This window comes from Pinus tabuliformis, chromosome 6, assembly GCF_031772625.1.
Source record: "Pinus tabuliformis cultivar Carrire ecotype Pingquan chromosome 6, CPIR1, whole genome shotgun sequence".
In the NCBI taxonomy this organism is placed as follows: Eukaryota; Viridiplantae; Streptophyta; class Pinopsida; order Pinales; family Pinaceae; genus Pinus; species Pinus tabuliformis.
In genome coordinates this window covers 834,527,523-834,543,595 of record NC_142292.1, presented here as the reverse complement: position 1 = coordinate 834,543,595, position 16,073 = coordinate 834,527,523, and the positions used below count along the sequence as shown (strand labels likewise).

Sequence of the window (16,073 nt, the reverse complement as noted above, 5' to 3'; positions counted from 1 at the left end):
TTCTGTGTTCGTACTGTCGGGGGTAGAGGAGGCCGACAGTGACCTGCATCCCCAGAATTTTCTTACTTCGGAAAAACACTTAATAAAGAATCCAAATCAACTAGACCCCACCTCTGTGTCTTTGTATCGAAACACCATTATATCCTCATCCACCTGGTCGTGACATTACGCCTTTAATCTATTCTGGGGCATCTCAGACCAACGAATCAGAGCACACCTTGAGGCCAAGATGTCTGCCAATTTATTGGTTGTCCTTCGCACATGATTAAACCTCACGGTATGTAAACAACGGAGATGAAGCTGAATCCTTTGAAAGACCTGGAGCAGCCTCCATTGATTTGAGACTTTTTCCGGTTCCGTGCCATAGCTGATTCTCTTGACCGCGTTTATGATTAACTCTGAATCAGCCTCGACAATAATATTCTGGAGATTATCCTGCTTCATGAATTCTAAATATTGCTCAAGAGCCATTAATTCTGCCATATTGTTAGTGGCTCTTCCCAAATGGCAATGGAAAATGAAAAGTAGATAGCCATTTTCATCCTTTAACACCCCTCCAAAGCCAGCAATACCTGGGTTATCTTTGGAAGCCCCATCAATGTTGTATTTCAAAAACCATGAGGGGGAGGTTGCCAATAATCCTGCTTAGCATCCAGTTTCAATACCTTCCTGTCCAGTCCCTGTGGAATAAGCCCCTACATACCCAACTTAAGAAGTATCTGGGTTTCAGCTTCTGAATGTGGATTCTTAGGGGCAGTTCGCACTATGGTACTTACCATCTCCTTAAGTTGTCTTAAGATTTGCTCAAAAAGGCATTGGGAGGAACTTTTTTCTTTCTTAAAGATTATGTTGTTCCTTTCTTTCCAGACAGTCCATATTATGAAGCTTGGCATTAAAGCCCAGACTGAACCAAGAAATTCATAATCAGAGAAGTTGTGTCTCCAATTGTTTAGGGTATTGATGATGCTTCCTTTGTCCCTGTTTGTCTGCTGGAAAATAGTGGCAAAAGTCTCCCATAACAAAGAGGTGAAAATGAAATTATTGAGAAGGTGCTCCATTGTTTCCTCTTGGGCTTCACAGAGCTAGCATCTGGAAGGACCTAGAACACCCCTCTTCTGAATGTTATCCCAAGTCAGAATCTTCTTATGATGAGCCAACCACATGAAGAGTTTAATTTTCATCCATCCTTGATGTTTCCATATGTTCTGCCAAACCCTGTCCAGTACATTGGAATCCAGCTCAAGGAGTAAGCGTTTTTCCTCCTTAAGATTGAAGGTGCCTTCATTATTTTTGCCCCATCTAAGTTGGTCATGCCCCCCTGTCACTAATATTTTCCTTTGTTCCAACATTGTCAGGAGTGCCTTTGCTTTGGCTTTCAGTGGGATGTCTTCCCTGAGATCCATATTCTTCTAGGTTCTCCATTTTCCTTCACTATCGATTTGATCCCAAAAATATTTTACCTTAAATAACCCTTTGGTATCTGTTTCTTTCTTGAGGTCCAGAAGGTCCTCTCTTAACAGTGTAGGTTCTTGTTGCCATCTATCCTCCCAAAACAATACAAAATCACCATCTCTGATTTCCCAAAAGCTGTTTTTTTGTACTAATCCTCTATTCCCCCAGGCCTTATTCTAGATGTGTGAGCCCTTTATGATGCCAGACATCCTTATGCGATCATTATTCTACAAATTGCTGGCATATTTTTCTTTCTAGATACTAGCCCACTGTGCCTTTGGGTCTTTTACCCAACGCCACCATAATTTCACCCCTAAAACTTTACTTAGTGTTTTCGGATCATCCAATCCAAGACACCCATGATTTTTAGGTTTGAAAATATTCTCCCAGGCTATCAAGGCCCATTTCTTTCTTTCCTCCCCCTTACCGCAAAGAAAGTCTCTTTGAATGGTTCTAAAATGTTGCAAAACTCCTTTTGGAGCTGGAAGGGCTGATAGCATAAAGATGGGGATTGATTGGAGAACAGCTTTTGTAAGCACTAACAGACCAGCCAAGTTTAAAGATCTAATGGTCCATTTCCTGATTTTATCCTGCATCTTATTAATCACCGGCTCCCAAATGCTCTTGTGTAAATGTTTATTAGTTAGAGGAAATTCCAATTATTTGGAGGGAAGGACATCCCTTTGAAATCCTAGAATTCTGGAGATATTTCTCTTAATAGCAATGTTGGTATTAAAGAAAAAAATCTTAGATTTGGAGAGATTAACTTCCATACCTGTAGCCAAGGAAAAGTCAGACGGGATATGTTTGTACGCTAGTGCTTCTTTGACAATGGGGATTCCCTGCAACATAGTATCATCGACAAATTGTTGATGGGTCAAAGCCTAACCATTCTCAGAAAGTTGGAGGCCTTTGATATTACCAGCTTCTTTCGCATGCTTGATAAACCAACCAAGTCCTTCCATCATGAGGATGAAGAGAAAGGGAGAGAGTATATCACCTTGCCTGAGGCCTCTGCAAGGAGTAAAAGTCTTAGATGGAGAACCATTAACCAGAATTAAAAAGCTGGAAGAAGTTACCAGGGCCATGACCCATCTTACCCAGTTATGATCAAACCCAAAAGCAATAAGCACCCTCCTAATAAAGGTCCAATTCAACTTATCGTAATCTTTCGCTAGGTCCAATTGCATAATCATACCAACCTTCCTGTTTCTTGTCAATGAGTGCACCACCTCATGTGCTTGAATGATGTTATTGACAATTTGTCTGCCCTCAACATAACCATATTGCTCCACAGAAACTAGAGTAGGAAGAAGTGGTTTGAGTCTGTTAGCAACAACCTTGGATATTATCTTATATACCACATTGCACAAGGCTATGGGTCTAAACCTGTCTAGAGTCTGAGCATTGTCCTGTTTGGGGATTAGGGAGATGAAGGAAGTATTGAGCACCTTCAAAATAGTTGTATTCAACCTGGAATCTTCCACTACATTCAGAATATCCTGTTTAACAATATTCCAAAAAGCTTTAAAGAAATCCACATTAAAACCATCAAGGCCTGGCGCTTTACCATTCTGCATTTCTTTGATGACCTCACTAACCTCCTCTTCTGTCACTGGCCTATTAAGATTGAAATTATCCTCTCTAGTATCCAATCTAGGAATATGCCCTATTAAATCCCTGATAAAATGCTTTCTATCTGAAATGGTTTCCTGTGCTATCCCATGAAAGTGTTGAACTAACACATCTTCTATCTCTTCATGGGAATTAAGAAGATGACCTCCCTCGTCCTTGATCGAAGAGATCCTGTTAAACACACATGGGCAGTAAGAATAATCTGAAGGATAAAACATGAGAGTACAATTTTTATTAACAAATGATTCACATTTATAGTACATGTTGTGACCGTTGGGTTTCACATCCCAAGGTCCCTTGGACTCCTTTTGCCTATTCAGCTTCCACACTAACCCATTTAGGATTAGGTTTCCAACATTCCCCCCCTTAATCCGAAGGGTTATGTATGAGTCCAAGAAGAGAGCTGTAATACAAAATGTGCAAAAATGCATGGCAGCACTAGGCTGAATGTGCTCCCTGAAATGTTGGTATAAAGGGCGGTGGTTTAAGGATGACCACCAACACTGGAATTCTTAGTGCAGTTCCCGGAACTCTTCCAAAACTGGAAAGAAGCTAAATTCTTCTGCTAGAGGAAGTGCTCCTATTGTTTTGAAGAGGGAAACCTTCAACCATGAAAGGGAGGTCTCACCTCGCATAAAAGGGAGAACTTCAACCTGAAAAGGGAAGTCTCAACCTGTGATGGTTTAAAGATGACCAACAACTCTAGAATGCTTAATGCAATTCCTGGAACTCTTCCAAAACTGGCAAGAAGATGAAGTCTTCTGCTAGAGGAAGTGTCCCCAATTTTTTTCCTGGAATTCTTTCGAAACTGGAAAGAAGCTAAAGTCTTCTGCTAGAGGAAGTGTCCCAGATTACCAACTAGAGGCATGCTCACGGGAATCTTTGTTTCTGGCTACAACTCTGAAACTGATGTGGCAGGTTGTGGCTCAGACTCACTTGATGTGGCTTTGAAGCTTGTAGATGACCATCATTTCCCCCCCTGTCAGATACAAGGTGAGATGATGGAGAAAACTCAACTGAAAGACTGTTCAATACTCTGGAACAAGTTCTAACATGTGTTTGGAATATCTTCTTGGCTGTTGATGCCCGTTGCCAAGAAGTAATCCATCCAAGATGAATCTTTGTTCTTGCAGGACGTTTGTTTATGAAGCATCTGTGTGAAGAATGGGTGGTTTTATGACAATGCTTACATGGATGAAGATCAAAACAGTGATCTTTCAAATGGCCAACTCGGTCATAGTGTTGGCATTTCACAATATGTTGTTGTTGTTATTGCTGTGGAAGAGGGGCAGAATCTGGAACAGCTGGAGGTGAACTGTCATGAGGAGCAGGTGAACTGTCATGAATGAATCCAGCACTCTGAAACTGAATGGGCTTTGAGTAGTCAGGAATATGAAAGGACAAGTCCTTGTCATATCCAAGACCAGTTATGTGCTTGTTGTGGACAAGCTGTTCCCAAGTTCTGATGATGGGCTTGGGAAGTGCAGACTAAGTTTCTGCATTTGCATGTACAACCGCTGCTTTATTGGGTACTAAATCTGAACCAACTGTAACATTATTGTCTCGCTGTTTATGGGAGCCTGTTTCAATCTTCTAAACAGAAACAGGTTCAAAATGATCACTACTTTGTTTTCATTCTTCTTGTTGAAGCTGAGATTCAAGCTGCAAAAACTATATCTTTTCTTATGCATATTGTAGACATGTTTGAATGTCTAAAAGAGAGGCTTTGTTAATTTTGATTGTGCTGTCAACAGTGGACTTGATTAGAGTTTTCAATAACTCTAATAAGCCATGAATTTTCGCCATTATTCGACCAAACAAATGGGCAAAGTGTTAAGAAACCAAATGCACAGTGTTGCTTCACAATAAATGTCTTTTCTTCGCAAAACAGATGATATCAAGCAGTATTCAAGGCAGACCCCATCAATAAGGAAAAGCAGAATTCTTGATAGCATGAAGGCTCAATATTTTGTCTACAAAAATGTGTTTACAATGTACATGCATCTCCTATGAGATCTCTCATTCAGTGCTTCTTGGGATGAATGCATGGACTTTATTCAACATTTTCATGATCAACATTAGCTTTATTGTTTTGATGATTAAACGTGCATAACTAAATTTCTTTCAACCCCAATGCCTTCGCTTTTGAAGAAAATCAGTAGGTTAAATAAAAGTAGCAACATTTGACCATTCCAATGGCTCAACGATGAAAAGCAGTCACAAAACGAGGTATGCCAGCATAGTCTAGAAATGATAATTCAAGTCACGCCATAAATCGGGGGGCAAATCTGATTTTCCGCATTGAAGTGACAACATTCTGAATGGATAGTGTATACAAAAATTTATAGCACATTCAACAGAGGTATATACAGTACTCCAATAGCGTCTCTCGGCTACTACTGTGGGCTCGAATCAGCACAGCACTTTACCAATACACCGTCGTGGGAAGACACACCATTAACCACTTTGCATGTTCAGAGGTTGATTCTCGATGGAGGAAATATGGAAGATGAAATTCATGGGATGGAGACAGCGTAGTAAAAATACCATACCATAGACAGCTTACTAATGTCATAGACAACGTTAACTTACAGCTCAAATAAATAAACAGCCTACGCAGCTGCCACTGCAAATGTGGAGGTCCCTATTGCTCAATTTTATCCCGCTGCGCCGACCCAATTCTTTGAAAATAAAAAATGTCGTTTCGAAAGCGCGCCCTGTTCAAGGTTATTATTCTCGGTGACAGCGGGGTTGGAAAAAACTTCTTTGGTGAATCACTATGTACATAAGAGATTTAGTAGCTAGTACAAAGCGACTATTGGTGCGGACTTTATGTCAAAGGAACTTCAGGTTGATGACAGACTTGTAACATTACAGATATGGGACACTGCTGGGCAGGAGAGATTCCAGAGCCTGGGTGTTGCTTTCTACAGAGGTGCGGACTGCTGTGTACTTGTGTATGATGTAAATGTGCTCAAGTCATTTGACAACCTGGAAAATTGGCACAAGGAGTTTCTGAATCAACAGAGGTATATACGTAGCTGCCACTGTCATAAAAACTTCGCCGTATATAACATTGTGTGTGTCGTGCGCTCTCTCCACTTCTGCGTGCTTCAACGCAGATGATTCTATTCTTGTGAGACAATACAATCAATAGCACCCCGTGCAGGACACTTGTTAGCGCATAAATACAGTTATGTCTCTGTCCTCCTTTGATCCATATGCAGGTCAATTATCTCTCTCCATACGCTCTGTCATTGCTCTGCTATAGGTATATCGCATTGTTGTATGCACACAACCACTTCAAATTATGTGCAATCACATCCTATAGCTCTATTATCCACACAGATAAGAGAACAATTGCTCCATTACATGTCTATCAAAAGCAAGGTCACTCTGAATTCTTCATGCTCTCTGCCTTAGATCCATCGAGTTATAACTATGCACCGGTAACTCGAGCTCATCTCCAGCTCCCGCAATCAAACAATGATTCAACGTAATCAGAATTGGAGGAATGTAACATATTCAACGTTGGAATGTAATGTCTAACGGTTTCAGGATGGTGGGTGAGCCAGAAAGGTATAGAGAAATTTTATTGGTACGCAGAATTTTAAGAAAAACGCAGTGATCAGACTATGATTGAATGTAATGCCAAAAGTCTGCAATGATAAGCAAGAGGACATTAGACATCAAAAGAAGTAACATTCAATGCAGAATATAGTAGCGCCCTCAGACAGGTTAATGATAAAAATGAACGTTGTCTTCTACAAGCATTTCACTGTGGACTGTCAAGTGCATTTGGTAGCCAACAAGAGTGGGCAGAGACATCATTTAGAGGCCTGACACATAGTAGGAAAAAAATGCAGAGAACAAATAACGCTTTGTCTAAATGTAGAGAGAAAATAACGTAGATATTTCAAAGATAGTGTTGCATCGACAAACTTGTAAGGCAGGTGCAGACTAACCATCAACGTATCAATAGAACCTCCGCATTTCAATAGAGCATAGGACAAACCCAGGTAATGCAGGCTAACAATTTTTTTTATTGTTTCTATTTTCAAAGTGTAGATAGCACAGACAAAGGGACAGTTCTGCACAAAGTAGAGAAACGCCCATAATCACTGCATCTCAAAACTAGTGATTTAAATTTCAAGAGGGCAGGAAGGAACCCGCTTTGATACCATGTTAAACACACATGGGCAGCAAGAATAATCTGAAGGATAAAACATGAGAGTATAATTTTTATTAACAAATGATTTACATTTATAGTACATGTTGTGACCGTTGGGTTTCACATCCCAAGGTCTCTTGGACTCCTTTTGTCTATTCGGCTTCCACACTAACCCATTTAGGATTAGGTGTCCAACAGATCCTATTATGAGATCTATTCGCTATGGTTGATTTGTGGAAGAATCTAGTGTTACGCTCCCCTTCTTTTAGCCATTGAACTCTAGATTTTTGTTTCCAAAATATCTCCTCTTGTTTACATAAATTCTCCCAGTCATGATGGTGTTTGGTGACTTGATCGTTTCTAACTTTATCAAAGCCATCCGTGATAAGGGTTTGATTGAGTTCCCACATTTAATCTTCAACATCTTTTTTCACTGCAAAAATATTGTCAAATTCATTCTTGTTCCCATCTTTAAGTCTGATCTTGATGTGCTTAAGTCTTTTGTGTAGCTAGAACATTCTTGTACCCTGAATATGCAGATCTTCTGTCCACCATTTTGCAATGTTGCTAGTGAAATCTGGGTGGGTGAGCCAGATATTCTCAAATTTGAAAGGTTTATTCTTGGGGGTTCCAATTCCTTGAACCTCAAGTTGGATAGGCCAATGGTCCAAGCCTCCAAAGGGGAGAATTCTCGCTATCATTTCCTTGTTGGTGAGCATAAGGTCCTCTAAGATTATGAATTTGTCTAACTTGGAGGCTACTTGAGACTCTCCTCCTCTTTTATTGTTCCAAGTAAAGAGACCATTACTCATGTCAGTATCAACAAGCTTCATATTATCTATAAAAGTTTGAAATGCTGAAGAGTCTCTGCTTAAAGTTCTGGTTCCCCCTTTTTTCTCTGAAAGTGATTTGATCATATTGAAGTCCCCACCCAAGATCCATGGTACATCGACATGTCTGTCTCTAAGCTCCATAAGAGAATTTAGAAACCTAAGTTTATCATCCATTATTTGAGGGTGATAAACATTCGTGACCAGATAGGTATCCCTATCTCCCACAGGCTGAATAACCACTAATAAATAATTTCTAGATGCCTCATCATCTATTATGCTAATCTTTTGGGGGTTCCAAAGAGTAAGTATTCCCCCTGCTGTGTTATCTGCTTTGACTTCTAGAAACTCAAATCTATTGAGCCATTTGTTGTGAATTTCTTTTATTTTTTGAATGGAACATTTAGTTTCCTGGATAAAGATCATATCCGGAGCTTCTTGTTTCATTCTATTACTAAGTATTCTTTGTTTTCTTTTACTACCTAGACCTCTAATATTCCAAGATGTGAACTTCATTATTAAAGATTCGTAAAGGAGTAGTTGGTCAGATCTTTCATCTTACCTGAATCTATCATTAGCTCTCCACATTCCATCAATAACTCGTTCTGCTTTTTCTTGCCTCTTTTCTTTCCTGGGTTTCTAGGTGTTAAGCCAAGTGTGATTGTCATAGTTTTCACACCTTCGTTGCCCTTCCTTTCATTTTCTCTTTGCCTTTCCAGCCCTTTAGCCTAAGTTTTCCATAGGAATAGCTGTTGTACTCTATTGAACTCTTCTTGCGATAATGAGTCTACCCCACCCATGGTCCCCTGCTTCAAGAACCCTTCCAGATCTAGGTGTTCCCTGTCAAGAATCTCCTGCAATTCATGATCCTCCATTTCCATCTCACTTTGGGTCATTTCTTGGTCCATCTCCAGTTCTGCATCGCTCATTATAGTCTCTTTCTGTTTGTTAATATCCTGTGTTTGAACATTGTCTTCTTCTTTCTCTTTCTCCACTGGGTTTCCTTCCCTTACCTGTTCTGCTTTTGTTATCTCTTCTTCTTCTTCGAGTACTTGGAACTTATTCAGACTAGCCTGTTTCCCTTCTGTTTGATGTTGCTTTGGCCCCCTCTTGCCCCCTTTTCCTCTATGTACCATTTTGTGAAAGCCTTAAGTATCTTTCATTGTGGTTGCTTTACTTTTTTTCTCTATTTTACTAATAGGGCGGTCTCTAAATAGGTGCCCATGCTCATGGCACCTCCGACATCTAAAAGGAATATGTTCATAGTCTACTGTTTGAACCCATTCTTCATCAAATACTTCCAAGATGACCTCATCCGGTAGGGCTTCAGAGAGATCCATCTCCACACATATTCGTGTGAAGGAAGTGTACTTTCCCCTAATTTGTTTCCTATGGCAGATAATGGTTCTGTTTGCCAGTAATCAAGAGGTAGAGAGCAGAGTCTTACCCAGACACAGACCGAAGTGAAAGTTTCTCGCTCCGGGACAAAATTCATCATCCATGGTCGCATGTAGAGGCCTGCTACTGCATAGAAGTAGGGCCCTCCTTCAAACACCCTTTCTTTATCCTCAATATTTGTAAAGACCACAGTGAGGAAACCCTTTGAACCAAGATGTAGGTCAATGCTTCCTTTTGGTTTCCAGTTGTATTTAATCCATGTCTGTAAAGCCTTTTCAATGGGCCATAATCCCATGAAGTTACAAATGATAGCATATTTCCGCATGTGGTCCCTATGCGCCTACAGAGCAAGATCATTTAAGACTACTCTGGGTGTGACCTCAGCTTTGGGTTTACATGGCCCCTTTTGTGCTTTTTTTTCGCACCCTGTTCCTTGTCTTCTTACTCATTTTCTTTATTGTTGTTATTCTCCCTTGGCTTGTTTAATTCTTGCTCCTCTTCCATGTTCCTTATCCCTTCACCTGAAGGACCTCTAACACTCTCTATTGGTTTCTTACCTCGACTATCCACTGCCTACCTATAGGAGGGAGTGGAGCTCCCTCCTTTGCACCCTTCCATGGATTTTAACACCTACAGACGCCTTAAAACCCTAGCTCCACAGCGACTGTCTTCCCCTTCTGCTTTTGGTCATCGATCAGGCTCTTCTTCTTCTTCTTCCCCTATAGGTTCTTCAAATATTTATGGTTGCTCACCTAAGGGTTCCTCCAGTTCACAGCGATTGAAGAAGAGGGAAGGTTGGATGTTTGAAGCAGTGGAGGTATTTTGAAAATATTTGCCTAAGTTATCCATATTCCTACGAGGCATGAAAACAATGTTTTTGTTGTGTTTTGTGTTTTCTCAAACTTTGAAAGTAATTGCAGACTGAATGCAAACTATTGAATGGATGAAAAATTAAATGCTTGATTGAAATCTTACTTGCAGAATGGAAAAGGAAGCAAACTAAATTACTTTTGAAAAAATGAAACTACTAGCAGAATATAAGAAACAAGAAATGGAAGAAAGAAAGCAGTAATCACATATTACTCAAACATCTCCCCGACAACAGCGCCAGAAAGTGATGAGCACCAGTATTGCAACAAGAATGTTGCAACTCCTGAGGCTACCAACTTTACTTTATCAACCCAAGGTTCGTACAAACTTGGAGGTGACAGTGTTGTATACACAAGTAAAAGTGATGGTTCTGCCTTTTGTCATTGTTCAGCTGGCGAGAGAGCACTAGGTTTTTCAAGCTAGACTTCTATGGATTCAGAAGAATCTTGACTACTAATGAAAGAAAGATAAATCTACTCTAAGAGAAAGCTTGTCTACTGCAGTAAGGAAAAGGACTGAAATCCAATGCTAAAACACACCATTTCATACCTAACTACTAAGAGACTATGTTTCAGAAATAATGCTAGATTAACATGGATGAAATTCAACTATCTTAAGCATGTAAATTCAAAAAATTAAACATCACTACTGTGCATGTAAAGGATTGAAATAAATCTATGTTTTCTTTTTATTCTTTTTATGGAAAAACAAGTGTGAAATCTAATTTATTTTGGTGATGTGGCAGATGTCTTAGGGATGTTGGTGGATGGTTGGAAGATTTGGGAGACCTTTAGGTGACCTTATGTGGATTCCTAGAGGTTTTCCATCAATTTGGCCTCAAAACAGGCCACTACAGGAAAGCCTACAAGATGTCCTAAAAACCTACAGGATTCCCTATATTTCTACAGGATACATTCGAGAGAAAAATGATGGGTGTTGAAGGTGATGGAAGGCTTAGGGAAGGTGCTTGGTGGATGGAATGGAGTGAGAAAATGCCTAGGATCACTCAGAACTCAAAACCAAGGTTGGGAGATGGTTCGATTTTCTCAACATTCTTGGTGAAATTTCCTTGAAGAATGATGAAATTTGTGAGGGTCTTAGTGGAAGTGAGGAATGATCATGGATGAATGAAGTTGGAAGGAGGTTGATTGATATGATATCTCTCTCTACTGGTGAAACATCTACACTGCATCAAACAATGATATTTTCCTAAAAATCATGTAAACAAGACAAATTCCAATAAGCTAGAAAAACAGAGTTTAATGAGCTCGTTGTCTAATTCATGCACGAGGAAAATTGTAGAATAAAATGGAATCATTGATGATATCTACTGTAAGACTGAAAATGGAAGAAATGGTAATTAAGTCCTACACTTGCAAACTGATCAAACGCTAGTTTAAGTACAGTAAACTCTAAATTCTATGAGAAAGTACAAATCTGTCTTTTTGGGGTTGCATAGGAGTCCTTTCCTCAAATCATGATCCCTGAAGCAAGAGGTGAGGCCAAGACACCTACTAACAGCTTTTTGATGCTCCTTTTATCCCTTCTAACCTACTGTTAAAGTAAAGCACAAATGGAAGCAAACTAATAAACAAACTAATCACATCTACACTACTTGCAATGAAATACTTCTAAGGACAATTTAACCATGAATCTATGAAACTAATCTAAGCATACAGATACAAGAAGAGGAGCCTTTGCTACTAGGGTTAGGCCCTAACCCAAGAGCTTCATCCCTCTGAGTTAACTCAGTACTGGATCAAGAAAAATCTCATTCTCATTATCAAAACAGAAAATTACATAGCAATGCCTTCCACAAGTCTCGAGCTCGAAAATAACTAGTGTTTTTACAACAAAAATTCGAATCCTAATGAGGCTCTAGGCCTCTTTATTTATACAATTGAAGTCCCCAACGAATTCCTTAAATCTAGGGAGGCTTAGCTCCCAAACTCGAGATGAACTAACTCTTTGACTATCACTTGCTCAATTGCCTTTTGATCTTCATGACTTGGCTGCTTTTACTCCGAGCTAGTGTGATTGAAGGAGAAATATTCGAATGAGGGAGGAGTAAATGAGGAGGATTTACCTCCTACAATCTCTCTTCCTTGTCCCATTCGAGTTTCAGACCTTAGTCTTGCCAAAATTCCTTGATTTTCTCTCATAAACCTACACTCAATGCACATTAGTCCACCAAGCATAATATCTCACTTTAAACCATCTCATTAAACAAAATATAGTCAAAACATGTAATAAATTGTGAGAAGAGTTGATTTGACTAAGCTAGGAGGTGAATTAAGGTCCATATAGTTACCCAATGATGAGGCTCATCAATGCCCTCTCTCTTTGTTTCTGTATATAATAATAGTTGATACTCTAAGTAGAGCACTGGAAAAAAAAGGTGAGAAAGAATCTTAACTGGCCTACAAATCTCGAAAGGAATTAAAAGCATCAATTACTCCTTGTTTGTTGATGGTACTCTCTTGTTGGGAGGTGCCTCAGGCATAATTTCTCAAAGATTTAAAAAAGTCATGGATAATTTTTTGAAGGTCTCTGGGGGTCTTTTAAACAATGCTAAGTGTAGAATTTATGGTTGGAATACCTCTTCTCGAACCATGCAAAGAATCTCACAGATTCTTGAGATCCCTATACAAGAAAGCTGGAACCATTTCTTCTACCTTGGACTACCCATATCAAAATAAAATCTGAAGGCCAAATTGTGGAGTAAACAAATTAAAAAAATGAAAGAGAGAATTCAAAAATGGGGAATGATGTAGCTGAACATGGCAGACAAGGTAATTCTAATTAAAGCTATGCTCACGATGCTCCCAATATATCAATATGCTACAATTTTGGCTCCAGCTAGTGCACACAAGCAAATGGAACTAATCATAAGAGGTTTCCTCTGGCAAGGAGGGAAACAAGAGAATAAAAAATTCAGTTTGGTAAAATGGGAGCAAGTAACTTTGCCTTATGATAAAGGAGGCTTATCTATAAGGTTGCCCAGCTTGATGAATGCTGCTCTAGGGATTAAAATCATTTGGAGAATGATAACTAACAAGGATAGATGGTGGAAAAAAACTCTAGCCTCAAAATATATGAACCATCCAAGAACAAATATGTTGTCTGAAAATGTTCCAATAAGACCGTGCACGCAAGTCTGGAAGCTTGTGAAGAAAATGATACTAACAATCAGAAAATATATCTCAAAAATGCAAGGTAATGGAAAAAATATCAAGGTATGGGATGATAGAATAATGGGGAATGAGCCTTTAAACCTTCTTTCAGGCCATGAAGACATACAAAATTGGATGAAGGACAAAGGAATTACATCTCTTCACTCCATTTCTCGTTGCGAAAATCGAAATTGGCAAGACTGGTATATTCCAGGTATCCCTCCAAATCTAAAAAGTCAATGGGATAGCCTTCTGCACCACCTCAAAGGAGCAGCACCAACGAGCATGGAGGAGGATGACACAATAGTATGGGACCCGAGTGGAGGAAGCTATACAGTTAAGACCGGATATACAGCTCTACAACAACAACAAAATCAACAAGACTGGGCTCCTTGGAAGTCTATATGGAAAATTAAAAGCCTCCCAAAAATCAAAATTTTCACATTGACCCTGCTAAAAGTGAAAATACTCACTACTAAAAATCTCAAAAGAAAAGGATTCTCTGGCCAGTCAAGGTGTCTGATGTGTTTAAAGGAAGAAGAATCTACAACACCTCTTTCTAGACTGCACTGTCACCAAAGAATGTTGGAAGCAACTAACCAGTCCTTTGGAATTTGATCTAAATTTCTCTAGAATTTTCATGGAATTCTTCATAGAATGGAAAAAAACATATCCCTACTCAACAAAGAACAAGGCAACCATTAAAAGGTTTTGGGACTACCTCCTAGCTGTTTTTTGTTGGAAAATATGGCTCTCAAGGAACAAAAGCATCTTCAAATATCAGGCACCAAAAATTGGGAAGATATTGTCAAAAACATGGGGACTTACCTCTAAATTTTTAAATATGAAGGGAACAACAGTAATCGACAATAGTCTTTTACAACAAGAAGAAAGGGACTGAATCAACAAGGAAACAATAAGAAACAATGGAAATAAAAATCTCAGGGATATACCTGTTGAGTCTTGAAAATGTCATTCATTTGCATTACACTTTCGCTATTATGTCCATTATATCACCTCCATTTCACCTCCATTTCACTACTATGTCACCACATTCATCCCACTTTCATTATCATTGGGTTACCTTTATGTTTTTCCAATATTTATTATTTCTAAGCCTTTTAGGTGAATTTGTGGTTAAACATTAGAAAATAATGTGCATATGCTTATACCTAACAAATGGGTTGAGTTTGTTGACATGTGTAGGTTGAAAGGAGACTTCTAGAAGACCCTTATGTGGCACTCTAAGGCCAAATTCGAATTTGGTTGGAAAGAATCATGGGATCATGAGGATATGTGTCACATCTCCTAATTGTATTGTAACTCGAAAAGACATGTGTCTTATCAGTTCCTATTTTGATTAGGACTCTAGAGGTAGAGGGAGAGATTCATGGATTATCATTAATGAGATGGCTCTCATCTTTTTGTATAAATAGGAGATCTCTCTCCTTCATTAGTTAGTCTTTTTTTAGTCTTTTTAGTCTCTTTTTAGTCTCTCTTTGGAGAGCTTTGTTGTACTTTGCACTTTTGAAGAAATTGAATAAAGCTTTGATGTTCTCAACATGGAAGGAGATGTGAAGTAGATGTCATGGAGCATATTAGGATGTAAGTAGATTAGATTTCATTTTGTAAATATTGCTTTGTAGAATGTAAGGTAGATTAGATTTTCATTCATGCAATTTTAAGTATGCTTTGATTTCATAGGTAGAAGGGGGCCCCTGCCTTGTACAGTTTGAATTATTGCATTTTATTTTCTCCCGGGATTTGTTTTTATGTTTATGTATTTGCTTTACAAACTAATGGTATTTGAAGTTGACAGGTTCAAGCTGCTGCCTTTGTTTTTATAGCTGATTTTTAATTTTATTTCTCAAAGAGCTGCTAACACATAAATGATCTTCATCATAAATTGTTATATTTTAAGATCAAAATATCACTAACTTGCAGCTGGCTTTGAGTGCTTTTCAGACTGTTCTTTCACTACTTTCTAACCATACTTTGCATAGTACATATGGCTGAAGTAGAGAGTTAGAAAGAGCAAAATATTATTACTAGTCTTTAAAGTAGATTTTTGGTTTTAAGTGCTTCTTAGACTAATCTTTCACTACTTTCTAATCATACTTTGCATAGTACATATGGCTGAAGTAGAGAATTAGAAAGAGCAAAATATTATCATTAGTCTTTAAAGCAGATTTTTCTCACTTTTCTAATTCAACTTAAGCTACTTTCTATCCGTGCTTTACACAGTACATGTGCTTAGAAGCATCGAGTTAGAGAGAGATAATCTTTATCTTTGGTTTTAAAAGTGACTTTCTTTTCTTTTATTTGCAGCAGCATGAATGGTGTCTAGTGCCATTGGAAGTGGTCATTTACTTTCAAGTCATTTCAAGTTCTTTGCTTTTAGTTTCATTTCAAGTTATTTCTTTCAAGCTCTTTCTTTGCAAGTTTAAAAGTTTGATTACTTTCTAGACTTATTTCTAACTACTTCCTAATCGTGCTTTACACAGCACGTGTTTGAAGCAGAGTTTTAGGAAGAGTTGAACATTA

The 16,073-nt window shown here is 38.7% G+C and overlaps 1 pseudogene; it reads left to right on the top strand.

Moving 5' to 3' along the window:
• Positions 1-5,745: 5,745 nt before the first annotated feature.
• On the top strand, positions 5,746-6,213 carry LOC149261452 (ras-related protein Rab7 pseudogene; annotated as a pseudogene).
• Positions 6,214-16,073: the final 9,860 nt, after the last annotated feature.